Source organism: Pongo abelii, chromosome 15 (genome assembly GCF_028885655.2).
Source record: "Pongo abelii isolate AG06213 chromosome 15, NHGRI_mPonAbe1-v2.0_pri, whole genome shotgun sequence".
In the NCBI taxonomy this organism is placed as follows: domain Eukaryota; kingdom Metazoa; phylum Chordata; class Mammalia; order Primates; family Hominidae; genus Pongo; species Pongo abelii.
In genome coordinates this window covers 62,223,190-62,246,693 of record NC_072000.2, presented here as the reverse complement: position 1 = coordinate 62,246,693, position 23,504 = coordinate 62,223,190, and the positions used below count along the sequence as shown (strand labels likewise).

The window sequence follows — 23,504 nt, the reverse complement described above, 5'->3', positions numbered from 1 at the left end:
TAAGTGAACCCTAGGCAAAGGGTTCATGTCAACTCTAGGGAAAGCATGACTTGGTGGTCTTCTATTCTGGGGCCAGGGCCAGGAGATCGAGTACTGGTTGATTGGTGTCATTTTTATATTTCTCTTTTCATTCACATGCAGAATAAATGGTACTTTCTCTCTGTCTCTCTCTCTCTCTCCTCACCCCTTTCTTTTAAGTGCATGATTTTAATGAAAGCTTAATTCAGTGTGATCATGGTGATGGTCTAGGGAAACTACAACAGGCTGTAATTTCTTTTTGTCAGCCCACAGAAGTCATCCTGAACAAAAACAACCTTAGCTTCAGCAAAATGTAGGCAGTAATTAAGATGAAGATGTGGGCTTTTTGCTCAAATTAAGAGAGTTTCTTTGATTTGCTTTACTAATGAAGCACTGTGTGGTAAGATTTTCAAGCTCTCAGTTTCTGAAAAAACCTTCTCAGGAACATAAAAAATCATTCTCAGTAAGTGGCAACCATTATTTCTATAATGGCATATATTTGTTGATCTTTGTGTATGTTTATAAAATATGTATTGTTTTTACTTTAAACATATCTTTTCTTACCACTCTATCACTATTAAAACATAATAGAATGAAGTTTTTAAAATATCAATGATCACTTTCAGGTTTTTTCTTTTTAGTGTCTTTTCTACTTTTATTTTTAATTACAAAATTAATATATGCCTAGATAAAATATTCAGACAATACAGAAACATATAAAGTAAAATTTTAAATCCTCCTATCTCTCCCAGTTCTACTCCTTAGAAGTAGTCATTGGGAAATAGTTTGGTGGGCTTTCAGACAGTTTTCTATGGGTATAAAAACATATTAAATTAAAAACATTAACTCTTTTCCAGAACTTTATGTTGTAGAGAAGAAACAGTGCTACTTTTTTTTTTTGAGATGGAGTTTTGCTGTTATTGCCCAGGCTGGAGTGCAATGGCACAATCTCAGCACACCACAACCTCCGTCTTCCAGGTTCAAGTGATTCTCCTGCCTCAGCCTCCTGAGTACCTGGGATTACAGGCATGCACCACCATGTCCGGCTAATTTTGTATTTTTAGTAGAGATGGAGTTTCTCCATGTTGGTCAGGCTGATCTTGAATCCCTGAACTCAGGTGATCCATCCGCCTTGGCCTCCCAAAGTGTACTTTTTATTTTTGGTAATTTTTATTTTGAATTAATTCCAGACTTATAAGAAAGTTGCAAGAATAGTACAAAAACTATACACTTCACTCAGATTCTCCAATTGTTAACATTTTACCACATTTATTTTATGATTATCTCTGTTTTTATATATATGTATTATTTTTTCTGAACCATTAAAAAGTAAGTTGTGTTTATGACATCCTTTTCCCTAAATACTTCAGCTTGTATTTCCTAAGAAGGACATCCTCTGTCATAACCTTAGTATAAGTATCAAAATCAGGGAACTAACATTGATACAGGGCCAGGTGCGGTGGCTCATGCCTGTAAATCCCAGCAGTTTCGGTGGTCGAGGCGGGCAGATCACTTGAGGTCAGGAGTTCAAAACCAGCCTACCCAATATGGTGAAACCCCGCCTCTACTAAAAATACAGATATTAGCCGGGAATGGTGGCACATGCCTGTAATCCCAGCTACTTGGGAGGCTGAGACATGAGAATCGCTTGAACCTGGGGGGTGGAGGTTGCAGTGAGCTAAGCTCGTGCCACTGCACTCCAGCATGGACAACAGAGGGAGACTCTGTCTCAAAACAAAACAAAACAAAGAAATACATCGATACAGTACTATCATCTGCTCCACAGATTTTATTGTATTTTTAAAACTGTCCCAACAGCATTACTTTTTAATTGTATCATCATTTATTGAAAAGAATGTGTCAATCGATATGTGCCCTAACTTTTCTTTTTTTTTTTTTTTTTTTTTAACAAGTGTCGAAAGGAATGGGCTGGTTTACTAACCACAGACAATTTAGGCACTTCCATCTCCCTGTTATCTCCATGTTTCTCCCCACCTCCCATCCTCTATCTCACACACCGACATATACGGATACACACAGGCACACAGATACACTGATACAGACAGACACACACCAGACAAACACACACCCCTCAGTAGCCCTCTTTAGCATTTCTTGAACATGCCTTTTCTCACCTTTTATTCACATCCTCTTCCCAAAATGCTCTTCCTCTTATTTTCCTTTTTTGACTGGCAAAATCTCACCCCACTTTCAAAGCCTCCTATTTGACAGATCTTCTAACTCAGCCTCCCTCATGGGCACTTAGTTGTGCTTCCTTTGTGTTTTCTCAGCTTTTGGTACAAATCTGCTTTATAATATTTCTTATTTTACCATCACTAGTTAGATTTCTACCTGATAGTTACACTATCTGCTTATGGAAAGCAGAGACTTTCCAGGATCTAGCCCAGGGCTCAGAATAGAAAGAATCATTAATCAATGCTGGTTTAATACTGAGTGGTCTATAAGTCTTATCTTCTCGTGAGTAAATGTCAGCAAAATGAATAAAATACTGGTTGCCTTCTTGTAAGTTACATTTTTCTTTCTTTTTTTTTTAATGTAAAATGTGTCATACTGAAGCAACGGAAGGAAAACTCTATAGCTTAAGGATCTACCTGAACTGAACATGATTAACACTGATGAAAGAAGCAAGACTTAAGTAAACGAAAAGACAGTCCATGTTCGTGGACTGGAAGAGATAATATTGTTACAATGGCAATACTACCTAAAGCTATCTACAGATTCAGCACAATCCCTATCAAAATTCCAACACCCTTTTTTCACATAAATGGAAAAGATGATCCTCAAATTCATATGGAATTGCAAGGGGCCCTGAATAGCCAAGACAATCCTGAACAAAAAGAATAAAGTTGGATTATTCATACTTCCTGATATCAAAAGTTACTACAAAGCTACAGAAATAAAATTACCGTGGTATTAGCATAAGGATAGACACACAGACCAATGGGATAGAATCGAGAGTCCATAAATAAACCCATACATCTATGGCCAATTGGGTTTTAAAAATTGTAATAACATGAACATAGATAGTGGAATAATAGACATTAGAGACTTGGAAAGGTGGGAGGATGGGGGAGGGTGAGGGATGAGGATTATCTAGTAGGTCCAATGTACACTATTCTGGTAATGGTTATGCTAAAAGTCTAGACTTCTCCACTGTGCACTATCTCCATGTAAAAAAAAAAACTGCACTTGTTCCCACCCCCAAATGTATTTTTAAAAATTTTAAAAATAAAATTAAATTAGCAGAAACAATTGTGATAAAATACACATAACATAAAATTTACCATCTTTTTTTTGAGATGGAGTCTCACTCTGTCGCCCAGGCTGGAGTGCAGTGGCACGATCTCAGCTCACTGCAACCTCCGCCTCCCAGGTTCAAGCGATTCTCCTGCCTCAGCCTCCTGAGTGGCTGGGACTACAGGCATGTGCCACCATGCCCGGCTAATTTTTTTTTTTTTTTTGTATTCGGGGTTTCACCATATTGGTCAGGCTGGTCTCAAACTCCTGACCTCATGATCCACCTGCCTCGGCCTCCCAAAGTGTTGGGATTACAGGCATGAGCCACTGTGCCCGGCCAAAATTTACCATCTTTTAAAGTGTACAGTACAGTGACATTATATACATTTGCATTCTTCACCATCCATCTCCAGAACTTTTTTCATCTTGCAAATCTGAAAATCTGTACCCATTAAATAGTAATATGTCCAATTGATTTTTGATAATGGTAACAAATCCATTCAATGGAAAAAGATAGCATCTTCAACAAATGGTTCTGAATTTCCACATGCAAAACAATGAGGTTGGACCTCTATCTCTCATACCATATACAAAATTAACTCCAAATCCATCAACAACTTAACCGTAAGTGCTAAAACCATAAAACTCTTAGAAGAAAACATACGGCTACAACTTTGGATTTGGCAATGGATTCTTTTTTTTTTTTTTTTGAGATGGAGTTTCACTGTTGTTGCCCAGGCTGGAGTGCAGTGGCACAACCTCAGCTCACTGCAACCTCCACCTCTCAGGTTCAAGCAATTCTCCTACCTCAGCCTCCTGAGTAGCTGGGATTACAGGTGCCCACCACCATGCCTGGCTAATTTTGGTATTTTTAGTAGCGATGGGGTTTCACCATGTTGGCCAGGCTGGTCTCGAACTCTTGACCTCAGGTGATCCACCCACCTCGGCCTCCCAAAGAGCTAGGATTATAGGCGTGAGCCACCACACCTGGCCTGGATTCTTAATATGACTTTAAAAGCATAAGCAACAAAAGAATAAATATATAAATTGGACTTCATCAAAATTAAAAATTTTTGTGCATCAAAGAACACTGTCAAGAAAGTGAAAAGACAACCTATAGAATAGGAAAAATACTTGCCAATTTTATATATGATAAGGGTTTAATATCTAAAGTATATAAAAAAATTCTACAATTCAACAACAAAAAGACAAATCATTTTAAAACAAAATGGTTGTAAACAAACAACAAAAAGACAAACATTTTTGTCCATCTTACAATGGACAAAAGGCTTGAATAAACAAACATTTCTCCAAAGAAGATAAACAAATGGCCAATAAGCACTTGAAAAGATGTCAACATCATTAGTCAATGGAGACATACAAATTAAAACTACAAGCTATCACTTCACACCTACTATGATGACTATTATTAAAAAATGGAAAATAACAAGTGTTGTTGAGGATATGGGGAAATTGAAATCTTCGTAAGTTAGCAATAGGAATGTGAAACGGTGCAGCTGATGTGGAAAACAGTTTGGCAGTTCCTCAACAAGTTAGACACAGAATTACCATATGAGCACACCTGGGTATATACTCAAAATAATGGAAAAGAGTTACTCAAAAGTATACTTGTACATCAATGTTCATAGCAGCATTATTCACAATAGCCAAAAGGTGGAAACAATCCAAGGGTCTATCAACAGAAGAACGGATAAACAAAACGTGGCATATACATACAATGGAATACTATTCAGCCATAAAAAGGAATGAAGTTCTAATACATGCTACAACATGGATAAACATTGAAAAATATTATGTTATGTGAAATAAGCTAGACACAAAAGGACAAATATTGTATGATTTCACTTATACGAAATATCAAGCAAAGGCAAATTTATAGAGGCAGAAAGTAGATTAGAGGTTACCAGGGGCTGGAAGTATGGGAGAGTGTGGTTATTGCTTAATGGACGTAGACTTTCTGTTATGAGTGATGAAAAAGAAAATACATAGTGGTGATAATTGTATAACATAATTAATGCCTCTGAATTTTACACTTAAAACTGATGAAAGTAGCATATTTTATGTTGTATATATTTTACCTCCCCACTTCTTCCTAAGAACCTGCCTGAGCCTACCTCAGAGCCTGAGACCCATATGGGTATTAGAGACTAGTTACTTTTCAGAGAGTGAAGGGAGAGACTGCCAATTAAGGCAGGTCCCAGTACATGAAATCAGAGTCAAGGTGAGCAAGAGTGTCCTTTTAAAGTTTAGAATCTAACACTCTTGTCTTTCCAAATTTAGTTTATATCAAGACTCACCCAGTCTAACTGCTTTGTCCTCATCCGTAAAGATTCTGATTTGTTAAGTTTGAGGTGGGCTGGAACACTTATTTTTAACATGTTCCCCAGATGAGTGTGAAGCCAAAGGACAGAAGTATTCCTAAAGATATTTGTTAATATACTCTGAAAAGAATGTCTTCTGGTGTCTGGAGGGCCCCTGACTGTAATATTCTGTGGAATATTTGCCCTTTCAATGCCAAGCTTAGATTCCTGCTTCTGGCTCCCAGCTGAGGGCTCCGGACTTCCATCTGCATGCTTAGCCCTGCCCCAAGCTTGGGGACCAATCAGAGGGTCGGTCTTCTGCTGACTCAGCGTCAGGTCGCAGTGACTCAGCACCATGTGGCAGCTGTTCCTCCTGATCTGATCTTGTCACCGGCTCTGACCTTGCTCTCATTTTCTATCCCAGTTATGATAATTGGGTCTTTGTTTTGTCGCGAAACCCCTGTCCTTTTCTTGCCAGTTTTCTCAGGGGAGTCTGTCCCTGAATCTTGGTCTTGGGAGGAAGCTTTTCCTGCCTTGGCTCAGTACTTTTTATTGAAAGTACTCACCTTCAAGATTTTGTAAGATCCACTCTATTCCTCAATTCCTTCCCATTCCCATACCCTTCCCCATTATACATAATTCCCATTTAAATTCCCTTTCTTCTCTATTTAATCTCCAGGGGTTTGGTGCCTTTCCTGGGACTCCACTTCTGACTCCATTTACCTTCCCACTAATACTCCACCTTGCTGGTCTGTCCTAGTAAGCTGCAGGCTAGCTGTGGAGGCACCTGACCCCCTAATACTTCACAATCTGCTTTCTGTTGGATTCCCTGGTCCTGGGCTCTGCCTAGAGCCTGCTGGAATATCCCATTACCCCCACTGCTTCCTGCTGCGCACTGTGGGGAAGGGACAAGGAATGAAGAGTTATGGGTATCCTCCATGTTTTGGGTGCTATGGTAGGTGCTTTGCAAGTGTTGTTTAATTTAATAGATTATTTATTTATTTTCTTTTTGACAGAGTCTTGCTCTTGTCGCCCAGGCTGGAGTGCAATGGCACGATCTCAGCTCACTGCAACCTCTACCTTCCAGGTTCAAGTGATTCTCCTGCCTCAGCCTCCCGAGTAGCTGGGATTACAGGTGCCCACCACCACGCCCAGCTAATTTTTGTATTTTTAGTAGAGACAAGGTTTTGCCATGTTGGCCAGGCTGGTCTCGAACTCCTGACCTCGTGATCTGCCCGCCTCGGCCTCCCAAAGTGCTGGGATTACAGACATGAGCCACCACACCCATCAGAGATTATTTTTAACCTTTTATTTTGGAATAATGGTATGACACACAGAGGTAACTTGCCCAAGGTAAATGCAGCTGGTAAACTGCAAGACTAGAGTGTTTACTGAACTGGCTCTAAAATTTCTATTTTTTGGCTTTATCAAGCAGGTGTGGACTATCCTGTGCTGGTGGTGGAGGTGGGGGTGGGGTGACAGGTTCCAGTCTCTACTGCTCCCTTTCTGCCCTGTCCTTCTTCCATTCACTCTCCCATGCCAGGCAGTGCTGGAGGACACCAGGCATTTCTCCTGCTTTGGTTGAGTATTTGCAATATGTACCAGGGCTGGTGTGAAGTATATTTTCCCACGCACTTTATGTTCTCATTTATTGTTAATTCCCTCTGTGGAGGAAAAGTTTAAAGTATGTCTTTTAGGTTGCATATTTACAACAACTAACCCCCTAATAATACTTTAAAACAATGAAGTATCTAAAAAGACTGGAGTGTATATAGTGATTAACTATGATATATAACTTTGAACCAATAATATTTTCTACACCATTAGCAAATCAGGACTGCTTTGATCTCACTGTCAGCAGAAACCTACTTCTCACCTACTCGATATAAATATAGAGCAAGAAAGGAGCTCCTAGAGTTGAGTTCCTCAGCTGTTCTGTTTTGTAGATTAAAATAGGGAGATGATCAAAGTATGATTTTATGAATCACATGATTTATTGCCATAGAAAGAGATATTTTTCTTTTTCATAATGCTGAAAGAGAGGGAGAATAACAAGAACAAATCTCACAGGGAATATATTAATACTCAATAGACAGAGTGCATTAGCCACAGAATCAGTGAGTTCCAATTTCATTTAGAGCCCATTATTAAAGTCTAGTTACTCAGTTAGGATGGAAGCAGGCCTCTGCGGATGTAGAGTCCAATCATAGTTTGAGGCATACAATGGAATACTATTCAGCCATAAAAAGGAATGAAGTTCTAATACATGCTACAACATGGGTAAGCTTTGAAAATCATTATGCTATGTGAAATAAGCTAGACACAAAAGGAAAAAAGCTCTCTTGTAGAAACCTACAAGAAGTTCTTGGCAAAGATGGTTTGACCAACACAGCAGAGATCCTCAAAGACATGCAATGATGGGCAAGGTCCCTCCAGGCTAGCAGGTGGTGCTGGTGTTGGCTGGAGATGCTTTGGAGAATAGCTTGAAGGCTGACAGAGAGTAGCCCTGCCGCAGCCTAAGCTCTCAATCTGTCTGTCAAAATCTTGGGTTTGTATATGTTTTGGAGTCCAGTAGTAGGAGGCCAATAACTCATTTATATGGTTGGATAAAGTGTGACATAGCATTCTCACAGGAAGGAGGATTAGACTCCATGTTATTCCCACAGCAAAACATGTAACTCCTACAACAAACTATGTAAGTATTTGGAATCATTGCAAAGCTACATAACATCCTATTTAGTGGGAGTACTATCCCAGAGGGCAACCGGCTTGTTGCTAAAATGCCCACAGTATAGCTGAACTTTTTGAATTTTTCTCTAGGGTAGGAAAATCCATAGGATTCTAATGATCCTGTTGACTCTTCATACTTGTCTGGCCCTATACAAATTTTTCCTGGATTGCTTTATGGAGAAGGCAGAAGGGGATTTCCATCCCAGCAGAGTTTACAGAACAATCATATGTGTAACTATTGCAAGGAAGCAAATTTCAGCCCCGCATATAATTTAATCAATTTCTATTATTAAAACAAAAATTACTTGAATCACCCAAGCACTAAACTTTGGACTAATTTTTAAATTCTTTTTATCTCCCAAGTTCAGTCATTCACCATATTCAACTGTCCCTCTCCTCTCCCACTCGCTTGCTCAAAAATTTTCCAAGGTCTTCCTCTTCTTGCCTTATAATTAAGGCCAAATGCCTTGGCTTAACATTCAAGGCAGCCACAATCTGGTCTCCGCTTAACCTCTGCTGCCTTATTTCCCATAGCTCCCTTATACAAATTATGCTACCATGACATGCATGCCCCTACTCCTGTGCCTAGTTCATTCCATTCCCGCAGCCTGAACCCTACCCTTGTAAGTCTGAGTCCAACTTTTCCCTTCGTGCTAGCTCAAGCCCCACTTTCTCTGTGAAAATTGTCCTGATTGCTTTAGCACACAGTTTTCTCTGCTTTCTCTCCTGCTCTTTTCTTGCCATAATTGATGCATGCGCCCTACTTAGCACAGTGATCCTGACACCTTGTAAGTGTTCAGCAGAGTGGGTAAGAAGATCAACTCTGGAGCCAGACTGCTCGAGTTGGTATTCCAGCTCTGTTGCTTGCTTGCTGTGTGCCATCAGACAACTTAGTTAACTTCTGTGAACCTCAATTTCCTCGTCTATGAAATAGGAATAGTAACTACACCTTGCAGTGTTGTTGTTTTATATATATATACAATCTATAAATATATAAAAATGTAATATATATCATATATGTATATATACAAATACACTGTATAGATGCATATATTTTGTATGTGTATATGTTTGTACACATGAAGTTACTTATACTTTTGCACAGATGTTCTATGTTCTTCACCTAATGTTTGCTATTTGACAGTAGGTATTGGTTACTTATGCCGCTAATCCCAACCAACTCAGAAAAAGTTCAGGTTAACGTACAAGGATAATTATGGAGGAATACATCACTGACAAACACACCATCTTGCAAATGTAAGTTGTGGGATAGCACAGATGAAGAAAAGTCCAGAAGGATAGAAAGTCCAGAAGGTCAGCTCTGGACCGGAGGTGGAGAATGGGTGGAGGGGGTCAGCAATCCTCCTGGAGAAAAGGGATTTTCAAATCCTTCGAGAGGAGAGATGAAAGGATTTGGCCAACTGATTTGGGCCCCATTTCATTTCCCTTCGGAAAGGGAGTGCCTGCTGCTGGCTTGGTGGGGTGGGGGGTGATTCTAGACTGCTGGGGAAACTAGTGCAGAGCTCAGTGCATAGGAAGCAGGGCTGACTGGCTGCTCATGATTGGCTTGAGGCTCAAAGAAGCAAAGAAGAGACTACATTTTTGCTTTGGGTTGCCCAGTCCTGCTCACCAGTCTTGGAAAGGAGACAAAATTTCCATCTGGTTCTGCAGACTGTGAACTTGAGTGGTGTATTCCTTGGGCAGAATCACTCAGGGTGCTGTGCTGTGCAGGTGGTGGGTGGTGGTGTTAGTGGTGCTAGTGGTGTGTGTGTGTGTGTGAGAGAGAGACAGAGAGAGAGATGGGATTGATGGGGGGACATTATGTGACAAACTGTGAGTATGTAGGGGGCATTTAGGCGGGGGGATGGTACAAGCTGAGAGGAATGTAGGCCAGAGGCATCCATGCTGGAGTGGGTGATACAGGCTGGGAAATGATTCAAGCTGGGGAGATGTATCCTGGGGGAATTCAGGCAGGGTGATACAGGTTGTGGGATATAGATTGCGGGGATACAGACTGGGGTGCACGGGCTGCGGAAGGTGTTGTATTAAGTTTCTATGTTATATAACACATTTTTACACACTTAGTGTCTTAAAACACACCATTTATTAGTTCACAGTGCTGTAGGTCAGAAGTCCAGCATGGTGTGGCTGAGTTCTCCACTCAGTGTATCCCAAGGGGAGAATGAAAGTGTCAGCTGGGCTGTGCTCCTTTCTAGGGCTCAGGAACCTCTTAAACTCACAGGATTGTTGGAAGAATTCAGTTCCTGTGGTTGTAGGAGTGAAGCATCTTGATGGCTTTTGGCCACGGCATTCCGAACCACTAGAGGGCGCCGCCCGCAGTTCCTTGTGTGGCTCCCTTCCCATGTCGTCTCATGCTTTGAATCTCTGACTTCTCTGTTTATAACCTCTACATCCAGACTGAAAGGGTCCATTGATTATGTCAGCCCTACTAGATAATCTCCCTATTTTTATTTTTGAGATAGGATTTTGCTCTGTAGTCCAGGCTGGAGTGCAATGGGGTGATTGGGGCCCACTGCATCCTGGAACTCCTAGGCTCAGGTGATCCTCCCACCTCTGCCTCCCTAGTAGCTGGGACTACAGGCACGCACCACCAGGCCTAGCCCTCTCCATATCTTAAAATCAACTGATTTGGGACCTTAATTACATCTGCAACTTCACAGCTGCACTAGATTCATGTTTGACTAAATTACTGGGAAAGGAGTCATGTTTGACCGAATTACTGACTCATGTTTGACTGAATGACTGGGAAAAGAGTAATTACTGAATTACTCTGACGTGAATTATGCATGCCAGAGGCTACGAGTCTTTGAGACCGTCTTAGAATCCTGCCTTTCAAGAGGAGATACAGGCTGGGGGATTGGGGAGTGATAAAGGATACAGTCTAGTGGGGGAATAGGTTGGGGAGGATACAGGAAGGTGGATAAAAGCCGAGATGGATACAGGTTAGGAAGTGGTACAAATTAAGAGAGGATACAGGCTGGGGCATGATGCAGGCTGAAGAGAGGATAAAAGTCAAGGGAGGATACAGGCCAGGGAGAATACAGACTGTGGGAAGGTCTGAGGAGCCGAGGAGTGATACACACTAAAAACAATACAGGCTGGAGTGGGATGCTGGAGGAGGCACTGTGGGCAGCTGGGTGCCTGACACGTGGCTAGTTGACTCTGAGTGCTAAGACAGAACTGTGTGCCCAGGTGTGATGGGGGCATTCCACCCAGCCTCGGTAATCAGGGAGAGTTTCCTGAACAGGATGGCTAAGGTGAGTTTGGAACCACGTGTAAGTATCCTTAGCCAGACAAAGATGTTCAATTCGGGTGAGAGAACATGAGCCCATCCCAGGCACAGAGGTATCAATGTAGATTATGATGCTTAGTTGGGAAGCTAAATCTTTGTCACCAAGGCTGGAGTGCAGTGGCATAATCTCAGCTTACTACAACCTCTGCCTCCTGGGTTCACGCGACTCTCCTGCCTCAGCCTCCTGAGTAGCTGGGACAACAGGCGTGCACCACCATGTCTGGCTAATTTTTGTAGTTTTTAGTAGAGACAGGGTTTCACCATGTTGGCCAGGCTGGTCTCCTCAGGTAATCCACCTGCCTTGTTCTCCCAAAGCGCTGGGATTACAGTGTGAGCCACCGTGCCTGGCCGGGAAGCTAAATCTTTGGTTAAACTCTTAAATGTTTTTCTCTCCCCTTGAAACAGGAAAGTGCCACTGAATAGGAGAGGAAGAGTCCTGGATTATGCATCCAGAGATTTGGGTTCCTGTGTATGCTTTGCCCTGACATTGGGCAATCTCTTGCAGGTTTAGTGTCTCATTTGATAAATAAGGAAATTGGAGCAGATGAGAAGCACACCTCCATAATTATTATGTGTTTTGAGATCCTTAAACGAGATAAATCTATTAAATATATCTGTAATAGGCCAGACATGATTATAATTCCAACTTATTTTCAGCTATGTAAGTCATGTAATTGGTTCTAGTTAAGTGCAGTTTCATAAAATGCTAGATCATTTAAATAATAGTATAATCTTAATAAATTTAAAAACATTTTCTGCCTACGTAAGAATGTTTCTGCTTGGGGAAAAATTTAGTGTTAATGGGAACCTGGTGGATGGACATAGTGCAAATTAGTTAGTTAAATTTGACAGTTTCATTGGTGAAACTTAGTGAAATTCCAAGAAAATACCACAGAATTATGCCAAAATTACCATTCTAAAATCTATTCCCAGAAAATTGTTCTTTCCACAATAACCTGAAGTTTAAATATAGGGATACTGATAGGTCCATTTTTATTCCCAGTAAGTTCCTCAAGAAATAAAAAAAATCCATTAGCCATCAACTCAGGAAATACCTGCTTCTATAGCTGAAAATCAATACTTCATTACCCGGGTCTGCACTTGTTTCACATAATAGTATTCATTGAAAATGTAATGGGTGTTAAAGACACTGTGTTTAGTACATTACACCTTATCTCATTTAATTCTCCCAATAATCCTAGGATATCAAAACTATTATTATCCTATTTTGAAGCTAAATGCATGCTCCTGGTTCCTATGCAATACTTTTGCTTAGATTGTTTGAACACTTATTTGCTCTCTTATCCCAGGAAAGGCCAAGAACCTCCAGGTGGCCTCTACAGCAGTTCAAGTCATGTTATTAAGAAATGGCTCAAAGGCATAGCCAGATTCTACTACTAAGGAGAGCTGCAATGTAAAAAAGGTGCCACTTGTGGATTTTCTGGTCTGAAAATATGCTCCTTTTGGGAGAGTGATTTTCCTGTGCTCCCCCTCTAAATATATAACTGTTTTGCTTCAACCAGGGAAGCTACTGAAAATACTCAGCATGGCAAAAGCACTAGCCAATCAGAAGAGACCTTCAACTGTGCCAGGCTGTATTAGTCTGTTAGGGCTGCCTAACAAAGTACCATGAACCAAGTGCCTTAAACAACAGAAATTAATATTCTCATAGTTGTGGAGTCTAGAAGCCCAAGATCAAGGTGTCAACAGGGTTGGTTTCATCCGAGGCCTCTCTTTGTGGCTTGTAGATGGCCACTTTCTCTCTGTGAGTTCACATGGTCTTCCATGTCTGTCTGTGTCCTTTTTATAAGGACACGAGGCGTATGGGGTTGAATTTTTAATTAATTACCTCTTTAAAAACCCTCTTGGCTGGGCTCGGTGGCTTACGCCTGTGATTCCAGCACTTTGGGAGACCAAGGTGGGAGCATCACTTGAGCTCGGGAGTTTGAGACCAGTGGGCAACATAGCGAGACTTTGTCTCTACCACACACACACACACACACACACACACACACACACATACACACACACATACACAAAATTAGCCAGGCATGGTGGTCCATGCCCGTAGTCCCAGGTACTCAGGAGGCTAGGCAGGAGAATCCCTTGAGCCCAGGAATTTGAGGTTACAGTGAGCTATGATGGCACCAGTGCACTCCAGTCTGGGCAACAGAGCAAGATCCTGTCTCTAAAAATAAAAATAAAAATTTAAAAAAGACTCTCTTTCCAAATACAGTCACATTTTGAGGTACTTGGAGTTAGGGCTTCAGCATGTGAATTTTGGGGGAATATAACTCAGTCCATAACACAGACGTTACTCCCATTTACTTCAGGATGGTGGGGAGGAGGCGGAGGAGTTGAGGCTGGGAAAGGGATGACATTGGGCAGGCTTGGAGCAACAGCCTGGGATAATGGATAATTTCTTCCATATATTTATCATCTGCTTTAGATGTCCTTGATGTCTGCCACATTTCTTATACCCAGGTAGAAGGAGAGGGAGAGGAAGTAAGATCAATTGCTTATGTTTGTGCCTTGGGCAAAAGAATGGGCCTGTAAAACTGCTTATGAATGAATAATGGATTGCACCACGTGAAATTTTGTTATATTCCTCAAGGCTGCCTCAAACACAGCAGTATACTGGAATTAAAGGCTCTGAAATTGAAAAGGATTGGGCCAAAGTGCTCAGGCTTATGTCTTTGAAACAAGGAACAATGTATACACTGGAGAAGACATTAGATTTTAAAAGCAGCAGTATGAAATCTAGAAAGTAGAAGTATGAGAAGAGAAAATCAGAGGAATAGAATTTAAAGGAGAAATGGAGAGTAACAAGGAAAAAAATCTTTTTTTTTTTTTAATGAACCGAACAGAATATGATCTGACTGAGAAGTGCCCATCAATGTAAGATTGATTGCTAGGAACAATGTCATAAAATGAACATTAGCTGGCAATGGCAAGGGCCTTGAAACACCTTTTGCAAAGAGAGAAACAGAAGGAAAACAAAACATGTCGCTATGCCTGACTACCACTTATAGAAGGCTCCTAAAAGCAAAAAGAGAAGAGAAAAGAAAGAACATCACACGACCCTCCATTTATCTTTACTGGGAATCTTTTGGAGAAAAGTTCATTTATTCTTTTGTGGTGATGCCTCACACTTTAGACCAGTCCAGAAGTAAATAATAATCTCTGTATGAGACATGCTTTCAATCACCCTGATTCTGAAGGAAGTCTTTCCACCCCTTTGGCTACTTTTGTAAACAAGTTATGGAGGAATTGCTTTGGACTGATTCTGCAAAGTGAATCTTTTATGCCTACTTTATATTGTAGGTCTTGAGGAAAAAAATAAAAAATAAAACAAAACATATTGCTGTGGCTACTTCCAAGGACTTAGGCCTGCATGAAATCTAGTTCTGGATTCATCTCGAAGCAGGTTTCTGTTTTTGTTTTTAATCTTACACTCAGGGTATTTCTTGTTCATGTACAACTCCTCTTTGTTTTTTGTTTTTTTGTTTTGTTTTTTGAAACAAGGTCTCACTCTGTTGCCCAGGCTGGAGTGCAGTGGCATGATCACGACTGACTGAAGTCTCAATCTCCCAGGCTGTCTCTACAAAAAATCAAAGAATTAGCCAGGTGTGGTGGCTAGGTCATGTTGCTTAGGCTGGGCTCAAACTCCTGGGCTCAAGTGATCCGCCCATTTTGGCCTTTCAAAGTGCTGGGATTACAGGTGTGAGCCACCGCGTCAGGACTGCAACTCTTCTTTAAATTAATGTGAACTTCACCAATAGAAAGGATCACAGACTTGTGGTTAGAAAGGGACTTGAAACATCAATTGGTTCAGTCCTCCGGTTTCAGAAGGACACATGCACAGATGGACTGACCCCTTCTCAAAGGATCTAAAAAATAACTAAATCTTAAGTCTCAGAGGCACTTACATTGGAATGTATCTTCCCAATTTGAATGAGATTGATGTATTTCATTCTGAAGCTAGCCAATTTCCTCTGCATGTGAGTAGTATTCAGTTTCATGCTTCATAATTATAAAATGTTGAGCATCGTAGTGTTACATATTTATTTAGGCATAAGCTATGGCCATGATTGGTCAACAAATACTTTTTGAGCAGCTGCTACGTCAAGGCACTTCTGTAGGTGTTGTGGGAGATGTGAGATTATTTAAAACACACTGTCTTAATTCAAAGAGCTTATAGTTTTCTTGGGGGAAAGACAGTTACACACACATGCACTAACTATATTAAGAATTGGCTTTCCATGTAGACTTTATCAAATAGCTCTACTTTGAGGTAGTATCATGGAAAAAGATGATGAAAATCCATACTCCCTTTAGATCATGAAAGAAGCCTATAAATAAATTTTACATTGTGTGTTATTGGTAATGTTTTTAAGTACATACCTTTTCCTCTCAACTAAATTTAAGATTCCCAGGGAATGTTGAGTTCAATTATTGATCTTTGCATACTCCACATACCTCCCACAAAACAAAAACATCTGTTGGTGATTAACCATGGAGCTAAGCTCAATGCCAAAATACACACATAACCCACATTACATGATGCAGTGCCCATGGCTTAATGACTGTGAAACACAAACTCATCTAGGGCTGTTTGGCCAGCAAAATTAACCAAAATTTATAGGAATAAAAAATTTAGCAGGAGGTTGAGTGTTACACTGAAGGAAAGTCTTTTTTTTTTTTTTTTTGACTGACATCCATACCATATTTAAACCTTGGTCAACCAGTATTCAAATTGTTGGTATTATTCTGATTATGAGCTACATTGTAATGGAGAAAATCTCCATTGATAGTATCCTGTCCTTTGCTTTTGCTGTCAACGTGCTCTTTGAATGTACTCTTGTGTGTCCTGAACTTGATGTTAATAACTGAATCATATTCTTTAAAAGTGACATAAACAACATTTGTTGGAAGGTGGATAATAAATAATAATACAGTTCTTCTCAGTAAATATATTTGGTAGCTTTTCCACATCTACAACTATTTCCATAACGTCCTCACTGAGTGAACTAATGGTGTTTCATCAGAAACCCACAACCCAGTGAGACTTAAATTCATCCTGGTTTTAGGAGCCTACACAAAAGAGAATATATAATCTCTCTTGCTAATCTATTCCAGCGTCTAAGAATTTTCTGTGACAAGAGTGCTTCCTTGAGCCTGAACTTTGCTTCTCCTGGTAAATCCATTTTCTTTAATTCTACCCTTAATAGAGACAGAGAAGAGTAAATAATCTTTCTCTGCAACATAGGCAGTGGTTATGTATACCATTATGTCAGGAATAAATATCTCAAACCCATTGTTTAAGATAAGGAGCCTATGAGAGTCATTGATTTATTTACCATTGAACATTAAAAAATACAAAGATGGAGATAAGACTCTTTTGTCTGACAAAGTAAAAGGCAATTCATATCTTTTTTAGAGTCATGGATGCCATTTTGAATACACAATAGTTACTCCTGATGACCAATTCATTTAGAATTAAAGGATATATTCCACAGAAGACATTATACCTTTGATGTTCGAATCTCTTGAAAGGGATTTTTATAGACTGTCTCACAAGGACATATTCATGGCAGTAAAGGAAAGGACAAGATTTATTTTTTGTAAGTGTTTTCAGCCTCTTTATCTAAAAGAGCTTTTTAAAAATGGCTGTATTCTTTTTGTAATTTTGTTTCTTTCTGTACCTGCGTTAGTGGTCCGTTCCTCTCTTATCTTGCTTTTTCAAGGCAACAGACAAAATTCCCTTTCTTAGAACTGAATAGAAAGTTCAGGGTCTAAATAAATCCAACACTTAATAAGAGAATATTGAAAAGAATAGATTTTTAAAGAAGCAAATGTAAGGCATACAATATTCTGCTTCTATAATTGTAATAACTTTCTTGAGGAGAGCAGAGAAGCAAGAGGATTCACCTGAGTGTTAGGTAATAAAGACAGGTAAATGTAGTGGACTTGTGTATTAGCAGTTAAAAGCAACTACAGGCCAAGTGCAGTGGCTCACGCCTGTAATCCCAGCACTTTGGGAGGCCAAGGTGCGTGGATCACCTGGGGTCAGGAGTTTGAGACGAGCAAGGCCAAGCGAAACCCTGCCTCTACTGAAAATACAAAAATTAGCTGGGCATGGTGGCGCGCACCTGTAATCCCAGCTACACGGAGGCTGCGGCAGGAGAATGGCTTGAACCTGGGAGGCAGAGTTTGCAGTGAGCCGAGATCGCACCACTGCACTCCAGCCTGGGCGACAGAGGGAGACTGTTTCAAAAGAAAGCAACTACAATGTATAAAAGTCTGTTCCAAAGCCTTGTTTAAGGAAAATTGTTTTATTATGGGATTTATTCTTCCTACTTGTCTTCACAAAAAACTGCATACCAATGACATAATTTAGTAGGAGGTAAAAATCTAAGCCCACTGGCACTGCAGTAGTTCAAGATGGGTCATGCCAAGTGTTCAGAGGGTTTTGGATGCAATGAAAACATCTATCAGAATTAATAAAGCTGATTCTGTCTAACATGATTACCATTATCTACATCATCATCACCACAAAAATAAAATATTTATTGAATACCAAGAGTGAGTGGAGTATACTTAGCAATATTATTTTACACTAAAGTCCACTCCTGGGAATTAGAATTCCAACTTAAAAAATTAAAAGCAATCAGTCAGGCATGATAGTGCATGTCTGTAGTCCCAGCTGCTCGGCAGGCTGAGGCACAAGAATCGCTTGAATCCGGGAGGTGGTTGCAGTGAGCTGAGATCGGGCCACTGCACCTCCAGCCTGGGCAACAGAGCGAGACTCTGTCTCAAAACTAAAAACAAACAGAAAAAATTAAAAGCAACAAGAAAGTCCCCAAGGAGAATTAGAGTCAGGGAGCAGTTGGGCAGAGAACAGTGGGAGATGCTGAAATGCTCATGTTCATAAACTTTTAGGAAGGCCAAAAGGAAAAGACCATCTATTGCAGGGAGGACTTCAATATCCAACTTACAAATGACTCCTGTTCTACATAGCAGCTCCTGTTCTTCAACTTCCATGGCAGGACCTCCTTGTTGTGTATTTGGGGAGCCAATAAGAACTATAAAATTCAAGGAAGGAATTTTATAAAAAGGGAGGAAAAATCACTGAAAAACAGGAATGGTTTTGAGGAGATCTCAGGTAAACTCAACCTTCCAAGAAGAATTTTTTCTCATGTGGCTCTTCCATTTCATTTTATTCGATGGCCTCAAATCCTTGTGGTGGTACAATTTCAAATGAAAACAAGACAAAACAAACTGCAACAAAAAACGCCCTCAGCAAACGGTGATGCAGAGTCTGGGGAGGACCTGTCAGCTGGTCTGCAAGAACCCTTATGAAGTGGCACTTACCTCGGTAAAGTCAGCTCTGCTCAAGGCCTTGTTCTTAACTTTGCAAGACCAGAAACCCAATTTTTGTGGGCGTGAATAGATGTGTTAGGAACAGACGCAAACAATTCACTCACATAATACAGAATAACAATTTTATAGAGGTCAAGCAGACAGAAATGTTCGTATCAGCAGAGACCCATGTGCCATATACATGGGACTTGGTATGTGGGAATCAAACTAAAGACAATTAGTTACCATACCCAACTGAGTGACAGCCTCTCCAAGGACACCATAATGCTTACATCTGCATTGCCAAGGCTCTTCCCTCTGTGTGGTATTTGAATGGGTGTTGTTCACTCTGGCTCTTGGTGGTTGGTTATCCTGTTCTTTGCTACACTTGACCAGTTCCTCTCTGACACAAAGACTTTCTACTAACCAGGACCAACTAATTGCCTAAAACTGAGAGGGCTACTAGATAAAATGCAGGATGCCCAGTTAAACTGGAATTTCAGATAAATCACAAATAATGTTTCAGTATCGTCTGTCCCATTGTTTTAATATTTGGGACACACTTTTGCTAAAAATTGTTTGTGGTTTATCTGAAATTCAAATTTAACTGGGAATCATCTGTTTTTATTTGCTAAATCTGGCAACCTTAAAACTGCCTTCCTAAGTTTCCTTGCCTATTACCTTGATTGGAGTTTTTTTGTTTGTTTTTTGAGATGGAGTTTCGCTCTTGGCCCAGGCTGGAGTGCAATGGCACGATCTTAGCTCACGGTAAACTCTGCCTCCCAGGTTCAAGTGATTCTCCTGCTTCAGCCTCCTGAGTAGCTGGGATTACAGGCATGCGCCACCATACCCGGCTAATTTTGTATTTTTAGTAGAGACAGGGTTTCTCCATGTTGATCAGGCTGGTCTCGAACTCCCGACTTCAGGTGATCTGCCCACCTCGGCCTTCCAAAGTTCTGAGATTACAGGTGTGAGCCACTGTGCCTGGCCTGATTGGAGTTTTTATTATTCCCAAGCTCTAAATCTCCCCTTCACACCGCCCCCTACCCCCCGCCACCGCCCCACAGTTTCTTGCTTTACCTGTAAAAGGTTAATAACATTCATTGTATGTGGATTTACTTATTTGGCTTGCACAGTACAACTTTCCTTAACCCACAATTTGTGTGTGTGTGTGTTGAGGGAAGAGAAGAGTAAATCTTATGACCACTGCCATGTATCAACAGCAGCTGTTGAGATAAACTGTATAAACCAGAGTTGTTGAAAGCAGTACAAACCGTTTTTGGAAGGATACAGGACTAGTATAAATGAGTTCCAATAAGATCACTTTACTTTTACTGCACACCTGAAATAATTTATATTGAGGAAATGGGAGACGGGAATTTTACTATGAGAGAAGGGTAATTTTGAAGAATGGAAAATTTTGAGTCTAACTCAGGTCTGAAACTAGAATTCTGTACTTGGAACTTAAATAATCGTGTGGCTACTGAGTCTCTAAGAAGAGTAGGATGTTAGAAAGGGATACTGAAAAGGAGGCAGGAAGATGTCAAAGAAACTTGGAATGTCTCAGCCGGGTGCGGTGGCTCACGCCTGTAATCCCAGCACTTTGGGAGGCCAAGGTGGGAGGATCACGAGGTCAGGAGATCAAGACCATCCTGGCTAACACGGTGAAACCCCATCTCTACTAAAAATACAAAAAATTAGCCAGGAGTGGTGGTGGGCGCCTGTGGTCCTAGCTACTTGGGAGGCTGAGGCAGGAGAATGGTGTGAACCCGGGAGGCGGAGCTTGCAGTGAGCCGAGATCGCGCCACTGCACTCCAGCCTGGGCGACACGGCAAGACTCTGTCTCAAAAAAAAAAAAAAAAAAAAAAAGAAGAAACTTTGAATGTCTCAAATTTGTGTGTAAATGTGAGGAGAACTGGAATTCCTTCCTCTTGCTGTCTCTCCTCTTCTGCCTGGCCATCTGGTCAGAACACCCAGAATTCAGGTTAGTTTTTTTTTTAAGTACTATTATTTACCTGTATTTGGGTTGAGTAGACTTAATATTGTGGGCTAGCTAGCAGCCCCGCCATACTATATAACATTGTTTTTACAAGAAGATGTGGTCTGAGTTTCAAACAACTGGCTTAAAAATAAAATCCTGAAATACAACGTGGTCAGGCTGGGTGTGGCTTATCCACCTGGTGGGTACTGAATCCAGGTAGAAGACCTGGCCACAGTGCAATGTATTGCACTGAATACATACAAAAAGCAGATCTCAGGCCAGGGGTGGTTGCTGACACCTATAAACCCAGCATTTTGGGAGGTCAAGGCAGGCAGATAACTTGAGTGCAGGAGTTCAATACCAGCCTGGATAACATGGCAAAACCTCATCTCTACAAAAAATTAAAAAAAAAAATAGCTTGGTGTGGTGGTATACGCCTGTGCTCCCAGCTACTCGGGAGGCTGAGGTGGAAGGATTGCTTGAGACTGGGGAGGTTAAGGCTGCAATGAGCAGTGATCGGGCCACTGAATTCCAGCTTGAGTGACAGAGCATGACCCTGTCTAAAAACAAACAAACAAACTTCATAGATTCAATTCAATCCAATCACATTCTGGAAGTACCTTATGTACCCATAACAATGTTTCAGTCAACCACAAACTGCATATAAAATGATGGTCCCATAAGATCATGATGGAGCTGAAAAGTTTCTATCACTTAGTGACATGGTAGCCATCGGAATATCCTAGTGCGATGCAACATAATGCATTACTCTCCTTTGTGTGGTGATGCTGGTGTAAACAAACCTACCACACTGCCGGTCATATAAAATTACAGCACATACAATAATGTGCAGTAAACACTTGATAATAATAAATGTCTATGTTACTCTGGCTTATGTATTTACTGTACTATACTTTTTATCATTAGAGTGTACTACTTGTACTTGTATATAAGAATGTTAACCGTAAAACAGCATCAGGCAGGTCCTTCAGGAGGTATTGCAGAAGAAAGCCTTGTTATCACAGGGAGATGACTGTTCTATGTATGTTATAGCCCCTGAAGTGGGACAAGATGTGGAGGTGAAAGATGGTGATAATGATCCTGACTCTTTATGGGCCCAGGCTAATGTGTGTGTTTCTGTTTTGTTTTTTAACCAAAAAGTTTATTTATTTTTTTTTTTTGAGACAGAGTCTCGCCCTGTTGCCCAGGCTGGAGTGCAGTGGTACGATCTTGGCTCACTGCAACCTCCGCCTCCCAGGTTCAAGCGATTCTCCTGCTTCAGCACCCCTAATAGCTGGGATTACAGGCACGCACCACCACGTGGTTAATTTTTGTATTTTTAGTAGACACAGGGTTTTGCAATGTTGGCCAGGTTGGTCTCGAACTCCTGATCTCAGGTGATCCACCCGCCTCAGCCTACCAAAGTGCTGATATTACAGGCGTGACCCACCTGGCCTTTAAAAATTTTGTTTTTTAAATAGAAAAAGGCTTATAGAATAAGGAAATAAATGAAATATTTTTGAACAGCTGTACAACATGTTTGTGTTTTAAGCTGTGTTATTACAAAAGAGTCAAAAGTTACCCAGCCGTGGTGGCATGTACCCGTAGTCTCAACTACTGGGGAGGCTGAGGCAGGAGGATTGCTTGAGGTTAGGAGGTCCAGGCTGCAGTGAACTGCGATTGTACCACTGGACTCCAGCCTGGGTGATAGAGTGAGACCCTGTCTCAAAGAGAAAAAGAGTCAAAAGTTAAAAAAAAATTAAGTTTATAAAGTAAAAAATTATGGTAAGCTAAGGTTAATTTATTATTGAAGAAAAAATGTTTTTGTCTACAGTACAGCCTAAGTGTACATTGTTCACACTACAGTAGTAGTGTAGTATACAGTTATAGCCTACATAACTACAGTAGTGTACAGTTATGTCAGTAGTGTACGGTTATGGACATTACAGTAGTGTACAGTTATGTCCTAGGTCTTCATAGTCTCACTCATCATTCGTTGACTCACCCAGAGCAACTTCCAGTCCTATAAGCTCCATTTATGGTAAGTGCTCTATACAGATACACCATTTTTTATCTTTTATACTGTATTTTTACTGTATTGTTTCAATGTTTAGATATAGAAATACCATTGTGTTACAATTGCCTACAGTACTGAGTACAGTAACATGCTGTACAAGCTTGTAGCCTAGGAGCAATAGGCTATACCATATAGCCTTGGTACGTAGTAGGCTATGCCATCTAGGTTTGTGTAAGTATACTGTTATGCTTGCATAACAACAAAATTGCCTAAGGATACATTTCTTAGAATGTATTCCCCTAATTAATCAATGCATGATTATACATAGATAATAATTTCTAAAGGGAGGTGGAATGGGTAACAGTGCATACCTGCTGGGCACCGTGGCACACGTCTGTAATTCAAACACTTTGGCAGACTGAGGCAGGAGGATCGCTTGAGTCCAGGAGTTTGAAACTAGCCAGGGCAAGATAGGGAGACCCCATCTCTACCAATAATAATAAT

The 23,504-nt window shown here is 40.6% G+C and overlaps 1 protein-coding gene across 1 annotated transcript in view; it reads left to right on the top strand.

Annotated features, from left to right (window-relative positions):
• ARMH4 (armadillo like helical domain containing 4) overlaps positions 1 to 23,504 on the top strand; it is a 200,304-nt gene that overhangs the window by 23,551 nt on the left and 153,249 nt on the right. The window lies entirely within an intron of this gene.